At 44.3% G+C, this 17,906-nt stretch overlaps 1 protein-coding gene across 2 annotated transcripts in view; it reads left to right on the forward strand.

Annotated features, from left to right (window-relative positions):
• Nucleotides 1–17,906, forward strand: part of LOC124775077 (zinc transporter ZIP10) — a 314,104-nt gene that overhangs the window by 256,160 nt on the left and 40,038 nt on the right. The window lies entirely within an intron of this gene.

Below are 17,906 nucleotides of genomic sequence, written 5' to 3' on the forward strand. Positions count from 1 at the left end.
ATGTCTCTGAAAGGCTAAGGAAATGGGTGAATCGAGTGAGACCGAACATTGCAGAAAAGTGGATGCTGCACTACGACAATGCCCCATGTCACCCGGCCGCTTCCAACACGGAATTATTGGCCTCAGATGGCATTTCTGTTGTTCCACAGAACCCCTATTCACCTGATCTGAGTTTCTGTGACATTTTTCTTTTCGCGAAACTGAAAAATGTCTCAGAAGAACGTCATTTTGAGAAAATTCAAAAGAATATTACAGACATATTAAAGACCCTACCAGCTGAAACATCTTAGCGCCGTTACCAAGACCCAGAACAACTAATCCGCCGGCGTATAGCTGCCGAAGGGATCTACTACGAAGGGGACAATACTGTCGTTTGAAAAAATAAAAACTTTGGTAGATAAAACAGTCACTCCTTATTTTTTTCACACAACTCGCATAGCCACGTTATAGATATTGCTCCACATGTATTTCATCAGTCATCACGGAATGCTCATAGTTGCACACAGAGCACGCACCATTGCCATAACAAACAGACAACCACAGAATTCTACTCTCAAAGTTGTCACGGTAAAGAAAGACTCTGCCTAGCTAGTGCAGTTCTCTTACAACTACAATAAACGTTTTGCATATTTTTAATTGATTACACAAATAATATTACCCGACAATACTTAAGTGTTCTGTCCGAAACTCCAGTGTTTATGCAATCAGTTATGGTTACAGAATAGTGGCGCATACTTCGAAATATTCCAGATCGTATTACAAACTGACATTAATAAACTCACAGATAAAAATTATGCTGTACTTCTATGTTTCGTAAGTGAGTGATTTTAAGTGTATGTTACTGTCTTGAAATAACTGTGTCGTTACAATGGTAACGTGACCCTCACAGATGTAAGTCATGGCAGTGACGTGGTGTGTACGCTGTCAGCGCAGTAAGATGGGTCGATATGGAGACGTAGCAGAATGGCAGAAACGAGTTATCGTATTTGAACGTGTCCATGAACACACTGTGAATGAAATGGCGCGCTTTGTCGATGTATAAACGCAGACTTTGTAACATGTCTACAAGAAATGGTGTACCTCTCGCAACTATGTAGCACAGCGTAAGAACGGTGTTCGTAACAACTTCCTAACCGACAGAGACCAGAGATGAGTGTCACGCCTTGCCAACGACAATCGGTGTCAAACTCGACAGGAATTGCTGCTGTCAGTGAAAGTAGATTCTTCTCAACCAGTTTCCAAGCGGAAATTTCTAAGGGAATTATGTGCAATGGGCATTTAAAGTGAAATACCTCTCAAGAACCCATTGTTCTCAGCAACACATAAAACTTCAGATATACAATAGACTATATAGCACAGGAATTGGATCGTAGCTGACTAGAGGCGTGTAGTGTGGTCCAACGAGTCTCTATGTTAACTCTTCCAGAGAACTGCATGGTGTCGAGATTGTAGTTCAGGCTGGAAGTGGTTCAAGACAAGGTTGTTTGTTTCAGCATTACCGGTGACCAACTGATGGCCTCTTCTCTACATCTCCACAACGAGTACGCTGTGGACAACATCGTCTCCCTAGATTACAAAAGCCATTTTCACGTAACTGCACGCATACGTTGTTCTTCGAACACTCTGGCACTTTACCGCGTGTCAATTGGCCCGCTAAATCACTTGATCGTAATATATCTGTAACTTTTTGCAACTGTAGGTGAAACGTAGCAATCAACAATTTCGCAATCAGGCAGCTCTGTGGGATCTAACCATTGAGTTGGCTTCATGGCTTCAGCTGGGAATGATGTGGTAGTGTGGATTGCCTTGCTCGTCGAACTGAGGCCGCTATCAATGCTGGAGACGCGGTGCTGTGTCCTGAGGGAAGGGGGAAAATGACTAATTTTTTTCGATGTGCTTATTTTCATCAAAGAGACTTGAGAACACATTACAGATTCCACTCTCAAACACTGTCTCGCCTTGTTCAGTGACACTCCGCCCCCCTGCCACCCCACCCCCTCCCCACACATAACACACACCCCTCTCTCGCTTTCGTAGCATTAAGGTTCAGCCCCTGTCCTTACTAGCGTATTAGCGTTTCTTTATTCTTAACAGCCTACGGAACGAAATTTACTTTGCTGTTCGTAGTTACGCAGTTATTAACATTTGTTCATGCACGAGCGAAATGGGCATACTTATTGAACTCTATCCCCCTGTGCTACTCGAGAAGCAGACTTAGATCAATACATAACATTTTTAGCGCAACGCAATTTGACTTTCAATAACCCCTACAAAAGAAGGGCCTGGCTAACAATAACCTATACCTTTCATGAATCACTTGCCTCACAAAAATCTTCGTTACTCGAACTACTGCAATACAGTGAGCGCCACTACTGCCAGCTAAATAAAAGATTCAAACTACTGCTTTTCATGCCTTTTATTAAAATATGGCCATGTGGAACTCCCACATCTGACACTTTAATTTCTGGCCAAGGCATATAACATAAATATGACGAAATCGATGATGACGAGTAGACGCAATCTCCTTGTTAGAAGCACTGATAGGCATACTTAGCAAATGAAAGATTTTGATAGAGAACAAACAATGTATTTACCTTAATAGTGTTCAAAAGTCATAATATATATATGAATCATGACATCCAGTCTTACAAATTTACTGTCTCTGATGGACACACGTCCAGATCATCCGCTCTCAAAACTCCACCATCTCTCTCCCCACATCCACCACTGCTGGCGGCTCACCCCCAACTGCACAACGCTACGCGCTGTTAACGCCCAATTGCCCAACACTACAGTAGCGAACATTCCAACAATGCCAACCAGCCACAGACTGCACACAGCACAGCCAGTGATTTTCATACAGAGCGCTACGTGACGTTACCAACATAAAACCCTAAACAGCCTACTTACACCTAAACAGCCTACTTACACTGGCAACCTGGAAAGAAAAGAACGAATTAAATATTTTTATTATACGTGACGTTAAAAAGAGTATTTTGATTGTAGTCGACGAATTAGAAATCTCGACTCACATCTACATCTACATACTCCGCAAGCCACCTTACTGTGTGTCGCAGAGAGTGCTTTGTGCAGCATTATTATTTTCCTGTTACCTGTTCGATCTGACACTTCAATTACAGCCTCTTCTTGGAAACTTATTTGCGTAGTCCTCGTGGACTCGTGTAAACCTTCTCTGGAAATTTATTTGCAATCCCAAATTTTCCTTTCCTTTACATGCCTTTTATTAAAATATGGCCATGTGGAACTCCCACATCTGACACTTGAATTTCTGGCCAAGGCATATAACATAAATATGACGAAATCGATGATAAGTAGACGCAATCTCCTTGTTAGAAGCACTGCTCGCTGGCTGGTGAGAACCCCGGAGAGCGCTGGAGATGGCACTGCGGGGTCAGAGCCCGCGAGTTGCGACACGCGGCCGCTTTCCCACGGCCATTGGCCGCACCGGTAGCCACCTCGTCTCCAAGTTGCGTTCCCTCTAATTTGGCCACGGCTGCGTACATGTGCCACTAATATGACGCCATAAGCTCGAACAGTCCACGGGTGTACTGCCGGTCCATAGTGTCCAACGGGCACAATATTTCGGCGATCAGACATGTCGCCATCGTCAGGTGCGCTGACGAACTGATCGCCGAAATATTGTGCCCGTTGGACACTATGGACCGACAGTACACCCGTGAACTGTTCAAGCAAGAAATTCGCCGGGAGAAACTAAAGAATCACATGACGCCATAAGTTTTTACTCCCCAAAAGTTGGACAAGGTTGACACGATGCTGTCGTCGTCGTCTTTAATTTGAAGACTGCTTTGGAGCCACCGTACGGTAGTCGCTACTTTGCTTCCCTCTACAACCTTTACCAAAGTGACGATTCCCAGATGCCTCAGAATCTGTCCTTTCAATCGATCGCTTCTTTTAAATGCGTCGTTAATTTTTCTTTCAGATTGATTCACATCCTGTTTACCAGTTATCCAATCAACACATCTAATATTCATCGTTCATTCGTAGCACCACACTTCAAACGTTTCTGCTTTATTCCCTTCTCGTCTTGTCTGATTATCATCTAGTGTCACTTCCGTTCAAGGCTTGCCCTCAGCATCGCCTGATTTAATTGGACCACAATCCATTATCCTTCTTTTACTTTTCTTGATTTTTCACTTTATATATCTTCAAAAAGCTATACATGTCACTCAACAGCTCTTCCACATTGTACCCCAGCTCTAAAGAAATTAAAATGTCGTCTGCAGACTTCTAACTTTTAATTTCTTGCTTCGTAACATTAATTCTGTTTTCAAATTTAGCCTCGGTTTCCTTCAGAGCTTGCTCAGTATACAGATTGAGTAACATCGACGACAGGCCACAACACTGTCTCACTCCCTACTAAATTCCCGATTCCATATCATGTCCGCCGATTCATAACGGCAATCTGATTTCTGTACAACTTGTAGGCAGCATTTAGTGATCTGTATTTTATCCACGCTACCTTCAGAATTTCAAAGAGCATGTTCGAGCCAACGTTCTCAAAAGCTTCCTCTATACTACAGATGCTACAAACGTACATTTGTCTTTCTTTAGGTGTCTCTTAAGATAACTCTTAGGGTCAGTATTGCCTCGTTGTACTCCTATGGAATCCAAATTGATTTTCCCATATCTCCAACTACTAGTCTTTTCTGTGCATAGTTCTTGTCAGTATTTCGCCATCGCAGTTTATTAAACTAATGGTTCGGCAATATTCACGCTTCCCAACGCCTGCTTTGTCTGGAATTATTACATCCTATTTGAAGTATGAGGGTATATCTTCTCTCTCATACAAGGATGAGCCAAAACATTATGACCACTGCTGACGGCGAAAATGAATGATGGCTCGTGGCAACGCAGGCACACGACGCGGCAAGGAATGTATATAAGCCGAGCAGAGACGAATGGGGAATCGTTCTAGCGACGATATGAGACACAAAGGAGGAAATCCACTGACATAAGGGACTCTGACAGAGGGCAGAGTGTTACGACCTGGCTTTGCGAGTGGCGAAACTGTTCGCATGCTACCGCCGTGAGCATCTGTGTTGAAGTGGTTGAAGGATGATGAAACCACAAGCACGCGGTAGAGCATCATGTAGTTCATCGTTCAGTGCACATTACAGAGCATGGGGCTTGGCACATGGGCTAAAATACGTGGTCTTCGAGGACCAGTAGCTTTCTCTTGTGATTCCCGATTCTTCACAGAGAAATGGTATGTCACGTCGATCTGACATAGTAGACAAGCACCTGTAAAAAAATACGTAACACTGTTCTCGAGGTGATAATTAAATTGTTATTGTTGTATCGTACTTTTGATACCACCACAGAAGCAGATTTTACAAGTAGCCACCCACAATATTTACAGTGCCATGAGGGAAACACTATGGGAGGAGAACGAGGAGAAAACTGAAACAGTAATAATGATTAGTGACCAGGACATACACACACATTTATTAGCGAATAATCACCTTTGTACAAATCGGCTCAGGCAGCAGTTCCTGAAGTAAAACTACTATTCCAGGAACTAAGGCTGGGTAGTAAACAGTTCTTGTCCCACTAGCATGTTCACTGAAGACGGGCTGGTGTGGACTCGCTAAAGGCAGACGATGCACCGCGGGCGCGAAGTTCACAAGTAGAAGGCGGTCTCCTCGGCAGTCTGAGCTGAAACTACCGCTCTGCTGTAGCGTCGGCGCACATCACTTCTCTGGAGGCGCAACTGCTGCGACTTCTTGGTGCGGCAATCGCAGAGCTGTACGAGAGGGGGTCGAAAAGTTTGTCGCCTAACAAGCAAAGAATGACACAACTTTCATAATACGAACTTATTTTTTAATGAATACCTGTGTACACTAAAACACTTGCGGGCACGCTCAGATAACTTCTGCAAACGATTCAAATAGTACACTACTGGCCATAAAAGTTGCTACACCACGAAGATGACGTGCTAAAGACGCGAAATTTAACTGACAGGAAGAAGATGCTGTGATATGCAAATGATTAGCTTTTCAGAGCATTCACACAAGGTTGGCGCCGATGACGACACCTACAACGTGATCACATGAGGAAAGTTTCCAACCGATTTCTCATACACAAACAGCAGTTGACAGGCGTTGTTCGGTGAAAACTTGTTGTGATGCCTCGTGTAAGCCGGCCGAAGTGGCCGTGCGGTTAAAGGCGCTGCAGTCTGGAACCGCAAGACCGCTACGTGTCGCAGGTTCGAATCCTGCCTTGGGCATGGATGTTTGTGATGTCCTTAGGTTAGTTAGGTTTAACTAGTTCTAAGTTCTAGGGGACTAATGACCTCAGCAGTTGAGTCCCATAGTGCTCAGAGCCATTTGAACCATTTTGCCTCGTGTAAGGAGGAAAAATGCGTACCATCACGTTTCCGACTTTGATAAAGGTCGGATTGTAGCCTATCGCGATTGCGGTTTATCGTATCGCGACATTGCTGCTCGCGTTGGTCGAGATCCAATGACTGTTAGCAGAATATGGAATCGGTGGCTTCAGGAGGGTAATACGGAACGCCGTGTTGGATCCCAACGGCCTCGTATCACTAGCAGTCGAGATGACCGGCATCTTATCCGCATGGCTGTAACGGATCGTGCAACCAAGTCTCGATCCCTGAGTCAACAGATGGGGTCGTTTGCAACACAACAACGATCTGCACGAACAGTTCGACGACGTTTACACCAGCATGGACTATCAGCTCCGAGACCGTGGCTGCGGTTACCCTTGACGCTGCATCACAGACGGGAGCGCCTGCGATGGTGTACTCAACGACGAACCTGGGTGCACGAATGGCAAAACGTCATTTTTTCGGATGAATCCAGGTTCTGTTTACAGCATCATAATAGTCGCATCCGTGTTTGGCGACATCGCGATGAACGCACATTGGATGGGTGTATTCGTCATCGCCATATTGGCTTATCACCCGGCGTGATGGTATGGGGTGCCATTGGTTACACGTCTCGGTCACCTCTTGTTCGCACTGACGGCACTTTGAACAGTGGACGTTACACTTCAGTTGTGTTACGACCCGTGGCACTACTCTTCATTCGATCCCTGCGAAACCCTACATTTGAGCAGGATAACGCACGACCGCATGTTGCAGGTCCTGTACGGGCCTTCCTGGATACAGAAAAAGTTCGAATGCTGCCCCGGCCAGAACATTCTCCAGATCTCTCATCAATTGAAAACGTCTGGTCAATGGTGGCTGAGCAACTGGCTCGTCATAATACGCCAGTCACTACTCTGGATGAACTGTGGTATCGTGTTGAAGCTGCATGGGCAGCTGTACCTGTACACGCCATGTAAGCTCTGTTTGACTCAGTGCCCAGGCGCATCAAGGCCATTATTACGGCCAGACGTGGTTGATCTGGGTACTGATTTCTCAGGATCTATGCACCCAAATCGCGTGAAAATGGAATCACTTGTCAGTTCTAGTATAATATATTTGTCCAATGAATACTCGTTTATCATCTGCATTTCTTCTTGGTGCAGCAATTTTAATGGCCAATAGTGTAGGACTTCTATTTCGACTCCAGCCAAGCGTTCACAGCATCAGTCACTGCATCATCATTGTCAAATCATTGTCATTTGAGGTCGTTTTTTAGGTTTGGGAAAACAAAACAGGCTGATGGAGCCAAATCTGGAGACTATGGCGGATGACGTAACAATTCGAACCCGCAGTCACGCAGTTTTTCCAGTGATACGAGGCCTTTGTGCACCGGTGCGTTGTCCTGATACAAAAGAACTCCGTGTGCCAATTTTACGCGCCTTTCTTGTCTCAAGCGGAGCAGGAGCGTGCAATAGTATGATGCATTAATAGTTACGCCCTTTTCGAAAGTAATCCACCATAATTACCCCTTCTGCATCCAAGAAGACCGATGCCATCACCTTACAGGCTAATTTTTGCGCCTGGGATTTTTTTGGGGTAGGGGATGAAGCATATTTCCATTGTTGTGACCGTTGTTTCGTCTCAGGATTAAAGTGATAAACCAACGTTTCGTCCATTGTCATATATCTTGCAAGAAAGCCGTCCTCATCCGCTTCAAATTGGCGGACGATTTCTTCACAATACTGCGCATGCTCCCGTCTCTGATCTGCATTCAAGACTTTCGGGATCCACCGAGATGAAACTTTCCGCATTCCCAAAATATCCAGAACAATGTCATGAGCACTCACATGGGAGATTGCAAATGTTCAGTGTGGTGCAACGTAGTTCGACGATCCTGGAAAATCGTATCGTGAATTGCAGTCACTGTTTCATCAGTGGCAACAGTGACAGGCCTTCCGCTCCTTGGACCACCTTCCACACTCGTTCTTGCACGTTTGAAGTCGGACACCCAGTTTTTCATTGTTGTATAAGCCGTATCGCTGTGTATTCCGCACGTCTTCCGCAATTTCCTTGGCCGTCATTCCCTTCAAATGAAGATATTCAATCACAGCACGGCTCTTGATTCTCTCGATATTCGCCATTTTGCTTACACTATGGTATACAACGCATCATAGCGGCAAACCTAACGAAGCTGGAGCCGAGAAATTTGACTTGCATACTCACAAAGGGTCGCCATAAAAGTAGGCAGTGTTGTTTGTGTCAGACATTACGGTAACTATCTCGGGCTAGAAACTTTTCAACCGCCCCTCACACACCGTCTCTTGAGTGGGATGTTGTTGACCTATCGACCTGTGGTGCTGCCCGGTGATGCGTGGTGTTCTTACGACTCCACAGTTGTGATGACAATCGTATGTAAAAAAACATCACCTAGCAAATTGCTGACTGTCTTCCTTCATAATAATTACAAATTACATTTTTACTTCTCCAATGTTACGTGCAGACACCTCATAAAGAGGCCAGTCTCAGGAAGATAGTTAGATCAAATACTCAAATTGTACGTTGGAAACTATCAGATACCAGACCTAATTACCCCTATTTCCACGCCATTCATAATATCGAGAGCTGCGGAACAGAAATGTTCAGTAGCGGCTAGTGTTGTTTGTTGGCTTATTGCGGGTAGCCAATTCAAACCTGATTCACCAGCAAATATTTATTACTTAGTATTTATCATTTTAGAAGGTTTCTTATGTGTTTAATGTTTACATATTGTGTAATATTCCATGTTAGTATAAACAGCAGCACTATTTGTGCAGTAGGCAGTTGTGTTATGTCTGTACATTGATGTCTGTAATAAAAGTGGTTTCAGTGCAAAGTGTTGTACGTAACAGACGACCTTGCTTTCGAATTTGGACTTCATTGTGGATACGAAGTGACGTTGTTTGGTGGAAACGCCGGTTACTTCGAAACATCTGCATCACCGTGGTCCTAATTACGTGATGTAAAAGCCGTCGCCCTAATGGACAGGAACCGGAGTACAAGCAGTATCGTTCCCATGATCTGTGTATTTCGATTAGTGGATTCCAAAGCAGCAGTAACTCAGGTCGGCGTCAAGCATCCGTCAGTGTTTTCAGAGACGTTGGTCAGGACCCGAGGAAATCTCTCATATAATTCGAACGAGTTACCAAATCCAGTATGTAGTATGACATGGTGGAAAATCGCAAATGGGAAATACGTTCAGCCGACAAGACGATGTATTAGACGAACAACTATCAATGACAGCACAAAGCTCTTTGAATTGGTCGTTATAAACAAAATACAGTCTCAATAATATTCTCAGATGGGACTTTACAACTTCACAAGCACCCATTGAAAGTGGAAATCATATCTCCAAACTGACGAAGCGATTCCAACAAGCACGTACAACAAAGATTGCACTGAATGGTTGCATGCCATCAAAGAAGTTGTTTTCCTGCCATCACCAATGGGACGAGTTCCAGTCAATCCAAGTGCTCAGTTAAACTGTGAAGCTTTATCACTCAAAAGAAATCTACATCCCAGAAAAGCATTCATGAGCCTTGAAGGTGGTCAGGGGGAACTTTGGATCACTAACTCATACGAGCAACCGCAAGTCATCCCTAAAGATGCACTATCTGATCAAAAGTATCCGGACATCCCTGCTGAATTGACCACTAGATGCCACGAGAAGCGGACACGACGGTATAAAATTAGTTGGGGAGCATTGGTCTGTCGTTAGAGAAACAGTAACAGTAGATAAGGGTCGGTCAGGAGGGCCCGTTGTCTTCGAACGTGGGCTAGAAACAAATCCAACAGGGCGTTTCAACCATTCTAAAGCTACTCAAGTCGACTATTGGTAATGTGATACTACAGTGGAAACGCAAAGGAATAGCCACAGCTTAACCAGACCGACCTCAAGTACTGACGAACTGAGACGGAAGAGCACTGCGGAGGCTACAGGTGAACAATCGCATGAAATCAGTGGAAAAAATCACTCTAGAGTCCAAACGTCTACCAGCAGTCCAGGTAGCACAATGAATGTGCATAGGGAGTTAAAAAGGCACTTAAGTGTGATTTTCAGAGTATCCATGTAGATGTAGAATGGTTAAGGAGCTTCTCGAAGGCTATACATTTCTGTAGTCAATGCTAAGCGAAGCTTGAAGTGGTGTAGAATGTGACGGCACTGGGCAGTAGATGACTGGAAACAAGTGATTTGGACTGATGAATCACGCTGTATCTGTGGCAGTTCGATGGGAGGGTTTCAGTTTGTGCGAATGCCTAGAGAATGTTATACGCCATCGTGTGTACTGCCAACACGAACTACAGGGGCGGTGGTGTTAGGGTGTTGGACTTTTTATCGTGATTAGGCTGTGATTGCGCTGTAGAAAACGCTAAATGTGGAAGGATATGAACACGTTTTATAACTCTGTCTACTACTTATAGTAAAGGAACACATCGGAGAAGATGACTTCGTATCAGCATGAAGCGCAAGCTGTCAAAAGTAGTATGCGAGACAACGGTTTGTGGAGAATAACATTCCTGAAATGGACTGGCTTGTCCAGACCTGAAGCCAATCGAAGACCTTTGGGATTAGTTAGAACGTAGATATTATCTGGTTTTTGCTGTTAAGGGAGAATGTGCTGCCACTCCCCCCACAGAAATTCAGACACCTAATTGAAAATGTCCCCAGCGGAGATTAAATAGTCACTAAGACGAAAAGTAGCCATGTCCCATATTAACGTACAGTTAATGTCCACAGACATACGTCAGGATACTTTTGATCAGAAGACTTATACAGCTGGCCCAGTCCAGGATGGGCAGCTCATTGCCAGAGACGAAGAATCGTGCTTCGCTGCAACTACAGACACTGCAGTGGAGGAAGCTGCTATCGAACTGCTAATAGGATCTGGCCTGATCCAGGAAGAACATCGGCGAGTGTTACCCATTCTGCGACAATTCTCGGATGCCTTCAGTTCTGAATCGGAGAAAAGGCAGACCAAGCGGCCAACGATAACATACCGCATCAACGCTAGGGGTCATTCACCAGTTAACCGGCACGTTGTAGGGTTCGTCGGCTGAACAACGCATTATTCGGGAAGAAGTGGAGAAAATGCTCAAGATGACGTCATTTAACCTTCAGAGAGTCCTTGGTACTCTTCTGTGGATCTTGAGGGTGAGGATGGCACATGGCATTTCTGCATTGATTTACGAAGACTGAATAAAATCACAAAGAAAGATGTCTGTCTTTTGCAGGTAGCCAATCACGCATCCCGGAACTCCATTGGCTGCTTTTACACACCACCCAAAAACAAAGAGCCTCACTTTAAACGTAATGCGCAAAGACTGCAAAGCTACAAAATCTTGAGAAATCGGCAGCGTTAATTCAAAAATATTGCATAATATCACGTTTGTCAATCCAATTACGGACTGCTTTTTTCCGACTGCTTTTTTCCGTCGTCGTTTCCAGTGTATTCTGGTTAAGGAGTGCATTATCACGTGTCCATTGAATACACATTTCTATTGGTACAGTCGTCGCCCATTACAGTCGTGACATGATTTACTTGTCGGCCACAACATCTGCATTTGCCGGTAAAGCACGACGATAAACTTGAGAATTTCCCAACTCCCTTCATGTTATGACCACTAATAGGAGCTGTCTTCTTTTCGACAGTCCGTCACATCGGCGCTGCATGTGCTCGTTAGCACTCTTAAAAGCAGTGTCAACTTAGTTGTTGGCAACTGGGATGACATATGCCTGAGCGAGCAGCCGCAGAGACCAAGGACCCGGCAACCAATCCAATGGCTGGAAGCAAGCCACGTGTGCGCACTTACTTCAGCAACCATAGAGTTAGTGAGTTGTTTTTCGGAACATACATAGCGCTGTATTGCCCATCTGAACGTCGTAGAGCGATAAGGAACTTCTTTTTGACTGAATATTCAATTCGAGGGTTAAAAATAAGTGTCAGTGGAAGGAAATAAGTGATATTGTTGCGGACGAAGGAATGCGTGACAAAAGAATAATGTAACTAGATAATCAAAGATTTTTAATGTACAAGCAACTTTTACTCAATATGCAACGAAACATATTTCATAGAACGAAACATAAATGTTCAGCGTCAATGTTACCAACAGTTTTCCTTTGGTAAAATGCCATGTCTGAAATGGGTGTCCTTTCCCTGAATCAATGGATAGTCTCACCAAATAACCTCACTGGCATCTCAAGTAATTCGAAAATCTTGTTACCGTAAATTTAAATAAAAAAAGTTTGTGTCACAGCCTTACTATTTCATTCTTACAGCAGATAGTGCACAATTTTTTTTTTTTTTTTTTTTTTTTTTTTTTTTTTTTTTTTTTTTTTTTTTTTTTTCGTAGCCTGAGCAGTCGGAGAAGCTAACATCGAGTATAGAGTTAAGTGTCGGGAAGCCTTTTCTGGAAGTATTTGTATGGAGTGTAGCCATGCATGGAAGTGAAACATAGACGACAAATGGTTTAGACAAGAAGAGGATAGAAGCTTTCGAAATGAGGTGCTACAGAAGAATTTTGAATAGAGTTGGGGAAAAGAGAAATTTGTGGCACAACTTGACTAGAAGAAGGGATCGGTTGGTAGGACATGTTCTGAGGCATCAAGGGATCACCAATTTAGTATTGGAGGGCAGCTTGGAGGGTAAAAATCGTAGAGGGAGACGAAGAGATGAATACACTAAGCGTATTCAGAAGGATGTAGGTTGCAGTAGGTACTGGGAGATGAAGAAGCTTGCACAGGATAGAGAAGCATGGAGAGCTGCATCAAACCAGGCCCTGGGCTAAGGATCACAACAACAAGATACTACACTTTTTCATTTTTTGAAGTGCACAGTTTTACACTTCTGAACATTTAAAGAGAGTTGCCCATCTTTGCGCCGCTTCCATATCTCATCAGCATCTGACTGAATGTTTGAGCAGCTTTTATCAGACAGTACTTCTTTATAAAATTATAGATAATTTGAGGCTAGTATTAATGCCGTCTGGGAGGTAATTAATGTACAGCATGAACAGAACGGTCCCAAACACACACTCGCGGGTTACAGCTGAAGTTACTGCTACATCTGTCGATGAATATCCATGCAAGATGAAGAGGCTGCCTCACTGTACACTGAAGTTGTTCCATGGTCTCCTCAGCCTGGTTGCTCCTACTTTTGCCGGCTGGTCCCGGCGGAGGTTCGAGTCCTCCCTCGGGCATGGGTGTGTGTGTTTGTCCTTAGGATACTTTAGGTTAAGTAGTGTGTAAGCTTAGGGACTGATGACCTTAGCAGTTAAGTCCCATAAGATCTCACACACATTTGAACATTTTCCTACTTTTGCTCGGTGACAACCAGTTGGCACTGCGGCAGGAGGACACTGCACTGCAGCCTCGCAGGAACTACGCGCCGGCAGTGGTTACCCTGCAGCTACTCACATCGCTCGTTCAGTGGACTACTTGTGACAGTATGAGTCGAAAGCGATGTTGTATGGATCGTGTGACGAGGTTTGGAGCTAATCGTTCGCAACAAAAATTTTGTTATTGGCAAGAAGAAAGAAACGAGGTATGGTGTGCCTCCTTTTATTGTAGAGCGTCTACACCACGTACACTTTCACGTAGTCTGTCAAAAGTTCACAGATTTCCCAGAGCACATTTTCACACGGTTACAGTTCAAGTAGCTATCTTTTAAATAATATTGAACAGAAGTAGCTACACTCAAAAAACCTACCATCTACATCTATACAGGGTGTCCCAGAGACACTCACAAGCTGTAGGAACAGGTTCCTTGCACGAAAACTAGGAAAAAGTCCAGTCAACACGAGCTCTAAGGTGCGTACATTAAGAGTTATGAGCACTTGTTCACCTTCAATACTATGAAATACATCTCTTCTACTTGAAGTTTGCTGATTTCCATATTTTTGGAGGAAATAACATGGACCAAAACAAGAAAACAGTCTAGCAAACATGGGCTCTAAAATACACATCTTAAGAGCTGTGAGCACATGTTCAGCAGAAGAGATGTTTCACAATTAAGATACACATTTGAGACATTTTTTCTCGTTTTGGTGTAAGGAACCTGTCCCTGAAACTTGTCGGTGTTTTTCTGGTGCATCCTGTATGTATATTCTGCAAAGCACTGTGAAGTATGGGACAAATAGTACGTAGCATGGTACCATACATTCCAGTGCCGCATGAACCATGAACCGCGAGGACAGACGGTTGAAATGCTCCTGTGCGTGTTACAGTGAGTCTAATCTTGGCCCAGCGGGCCCTACAGTAACGATACGTAAAAGATTGTAGAATATTTCAAGTTTCCTCCTAAACACTTGGTCTTGAAACTTTATAAATAGGCTCTGGCGATATAATTGGCTTCTACCTTCCAGCATCTCCTTGACGCTCTCCCATGGGCCAAGCAGACCTGTACCCATTCATGCGGTTCTTCGTTGTACACGCTAAGGGCGTCCTTGTTAGTCTTATTTTGTGTGGGCCCCACACACTTCAATAATATTATAAGATGGATGCCATGAGTGTTCTGTAAGCAGTCTTCTTCGTACTCTGATTGCAAAGAACTGAAGCCTGCCACCTGCGTTACCTACTATTGGGCATATATGGTCACTCCATTCCGTAGCTCTACAATCTATTGCACCTAGGTAGCTGTAAAAGTCGGCCCAATATTGTTATTGGTATTCTCGCGAAAGCGATTGGTACTCACTCTGGGAAAATGTTCCGTCAGTTTTGTCTACATCTATTTCGCGTATTTAATCAACATGTAGATTAGTCCTCATATTTTACCGAATAAACGTATAATAGATGAAATTTGCTCATACAGGGTGGCGGACGATAAACCGCCCTCGAGTACTAGACTGGTCATTGTCGCTCGCCAGTTGTCTTCTGTTATTTCGAAACTGTTTTGTATTGTCAGTACGAAAGCCCTTGTAACTTAGTTAGTGTGAAGAAGGTATCTCTGCGATATGTATCCTCTTCAAGAAAGAATCGCAACAGTGGAGGCGTACGCGTCTACTGGCTAATTTAAGGGCACGCGGGACATTTCTGCAAAGAAATTTCCTGGCGTTTCCACACCAGTAAAAAGCAGCACACATGATTTGGTGACAAAGTGGCGTACTACTGCGTCAGATGCAAATGCATAAAAGAATAGAGCTCCTTCCGTTCGTACACATGCTGTCATGGCGGATATTCGAGCACGAATGGTCGAGTCCAAAGAAGTCGACACACAAATTTTCGCAACAAATGGGTGTTTCGTGTAGGCCTTGACAACGTGGTTTACACCGTATTAAGGTATCAGCCCTACAAAGTGACATGCGTCCAAGACCTGAAGGAGGAATATAAGGCAAAACGTGTGCATCAGTGTATATGGCTATGTCAAACGGTTGAGAGTGGAATGTTGGATCTGCTGCTGTATTCCATGAGTGGAGAAGCATGGTTCCATCTGACAGGACATGTGAACTCCCAGAACACCAGATACTACTCAACAAAAAATCCCTAAACGATTAATGAGGAACCTCTTCACGAGCAAAAAATCGGAGTGCCGTGTGCCGTGTCAGAAAGTCGGATTGCGGGATTGAAACAACAGTAGACGCTGCGGTATATATGCGAATCTTTTACAAATTTTACGCACAGTTTACCCCTCATCCCCTCCCCCATGACGTAATTATTCTGTCTTTTAACAGGCTGGGGCCACCTATCATACTTCACTTGAGTCAATCCCATGAAATCATGAAAGACTCACAGAAGAAAAAACTGCAGCAAAGGATTGCGGTCGCCGCGATCGCTGGACCCACCTACTTTACTTGTGACTTTTATCTGTGGGGCAGTCTACAGGGAATAGTGTGTGCAAGAAACCTAATAACGTTACAAGACTTGAAGGAAAATATTCTTAATAAAATTGTGAGAACTGATGCCGCAGAGTTGCGCAAAGAGTACATTAACATTTGGGGCGCGCGTAAAAGTGCATTGATGCACAAGGTCGTTTTCAGCAACTAATATAATGTAATGCAAAAGATAAGATCAATATTTCTTTATTATCTAGTTACTACATGTTTATCTTTTTGTTGCTGTGTCTGCTCGTGGAGGGCAACAATTCGTGCGTAATTGGCGAGCAGTCTGTACCCGGAGCCGGTTCTTCGTGCGCCACCCTGTATTATCCTATACGACGCAGTTATAGTGATCTGCTAGCCGCTGATCCACATATGTTTGTGATTAAATATAGTCTTCTCATTAAAATCGTTATTAATAGTAGAGACTCATGAAATTATTACCGAAGCTCAAAACAACCAATGCCGTCTCCATACGGTGCTCGAAAAATACTCTACTGGCCATTAAAATTGCTACACCAAGAAGAAATGCAGATGATAAAAGGGTATTCATTGGACAAATATACTAGAACTGACATGTGATTTCATTTTAACGCAATTTGGATGCATAGATCCTGAAAAATCAGTACCCAGAACAACCACGTCTGGCCGTAACAATGGCCTTGATGCGCCTGGGCATTGAATCAAACAGAGCTTGGATGGCGTGTACAGGTACAGCTGCCCATGCAGCTTCAACACGATAGCACAGTTCACCAAGAATAGTGACTGACGTATTGTGACGAGCCAGTTGCTCGGCCACCATTGACCAGACGTTTTCAATTGGTGAGAGATCTGGAGAATGTGCTGGCCACGTCAGCAGTCGAACATTTTCTGTATACAAAAAGGCCCGTACAGGACCTGCAACATGCGGTCGTGCATTATCCTGCTCAAATGTAGGGTTTCGCAGGGATCGAATGAAGGGTAGAGCCACGGGTCGTAACACGTCTGAAATATAACGTCCACTGTTCAAAGTGCCGTCAATGCGAACAAGAGGTGACCGAGACGTGTAACCAATGGCACCCCATTCCATCACACCGGGTGATACGCCAGTATGGCGATGTCGAATACACGCTTCCTATGTGCATTCACCGCGATGTCGCCAAACACAGATACGACTATCATGATGCTGTAAACAGAACCTGGATTCATCCGAAAAATGACGTTTTGCCATTCGTGCACCCAGGTTCGTCGTTGAGTACACCATCGCATCTGTGATGCAGCGTCAAGAATAACCGCAGCCATGCTCTCCGAGCTGATAGTCCATGCTGCTGCAAATGTCGTCGAACTGTTCGTGCAGGTGGTTGTTGTCTTGCAAACGTCCCCATCTGTTGACTCAGGGATCGTGACGTGGCTGCACGATCCGTTACAGCCATGCGGATAATATGCCTGTCATCTCGACTGCTAGTGATACGGGACTGTTGGGATCCAGCACGGCGTTCCGTATTACCCTCCTGAAGCCACCGATTCCATATTCTGCTAACAGTCATTGGATCTCGACCAACGCGAGCAGCAATGTCGCGATACGATAAACCGCAATCGCGATAGTCTACACCGACCTTTATCAAAGTCGGAAACGTGATGGTACGCATTTCTTTTCCTTATACGAGGCATCACAACAACGTTTCACCAGACAACACCGGTCAACTGCTGC

This window comes from Schistocerca piceifrons, chromosome 2 (assembly GCF_021461385.2).
Source record: "Schistocerca piceifrons isolate TAMUIC-IGC-003096 chromosome 2, iqSchPice1.1, whole genome shotgun sequence".
Classification (NCBI taxonomy): Eukaryota; Metazoa; Arthropoda; class Insecta; order Orthoptera; family Acrididae; genus Schistocerca; species Schistocerca piceifrons.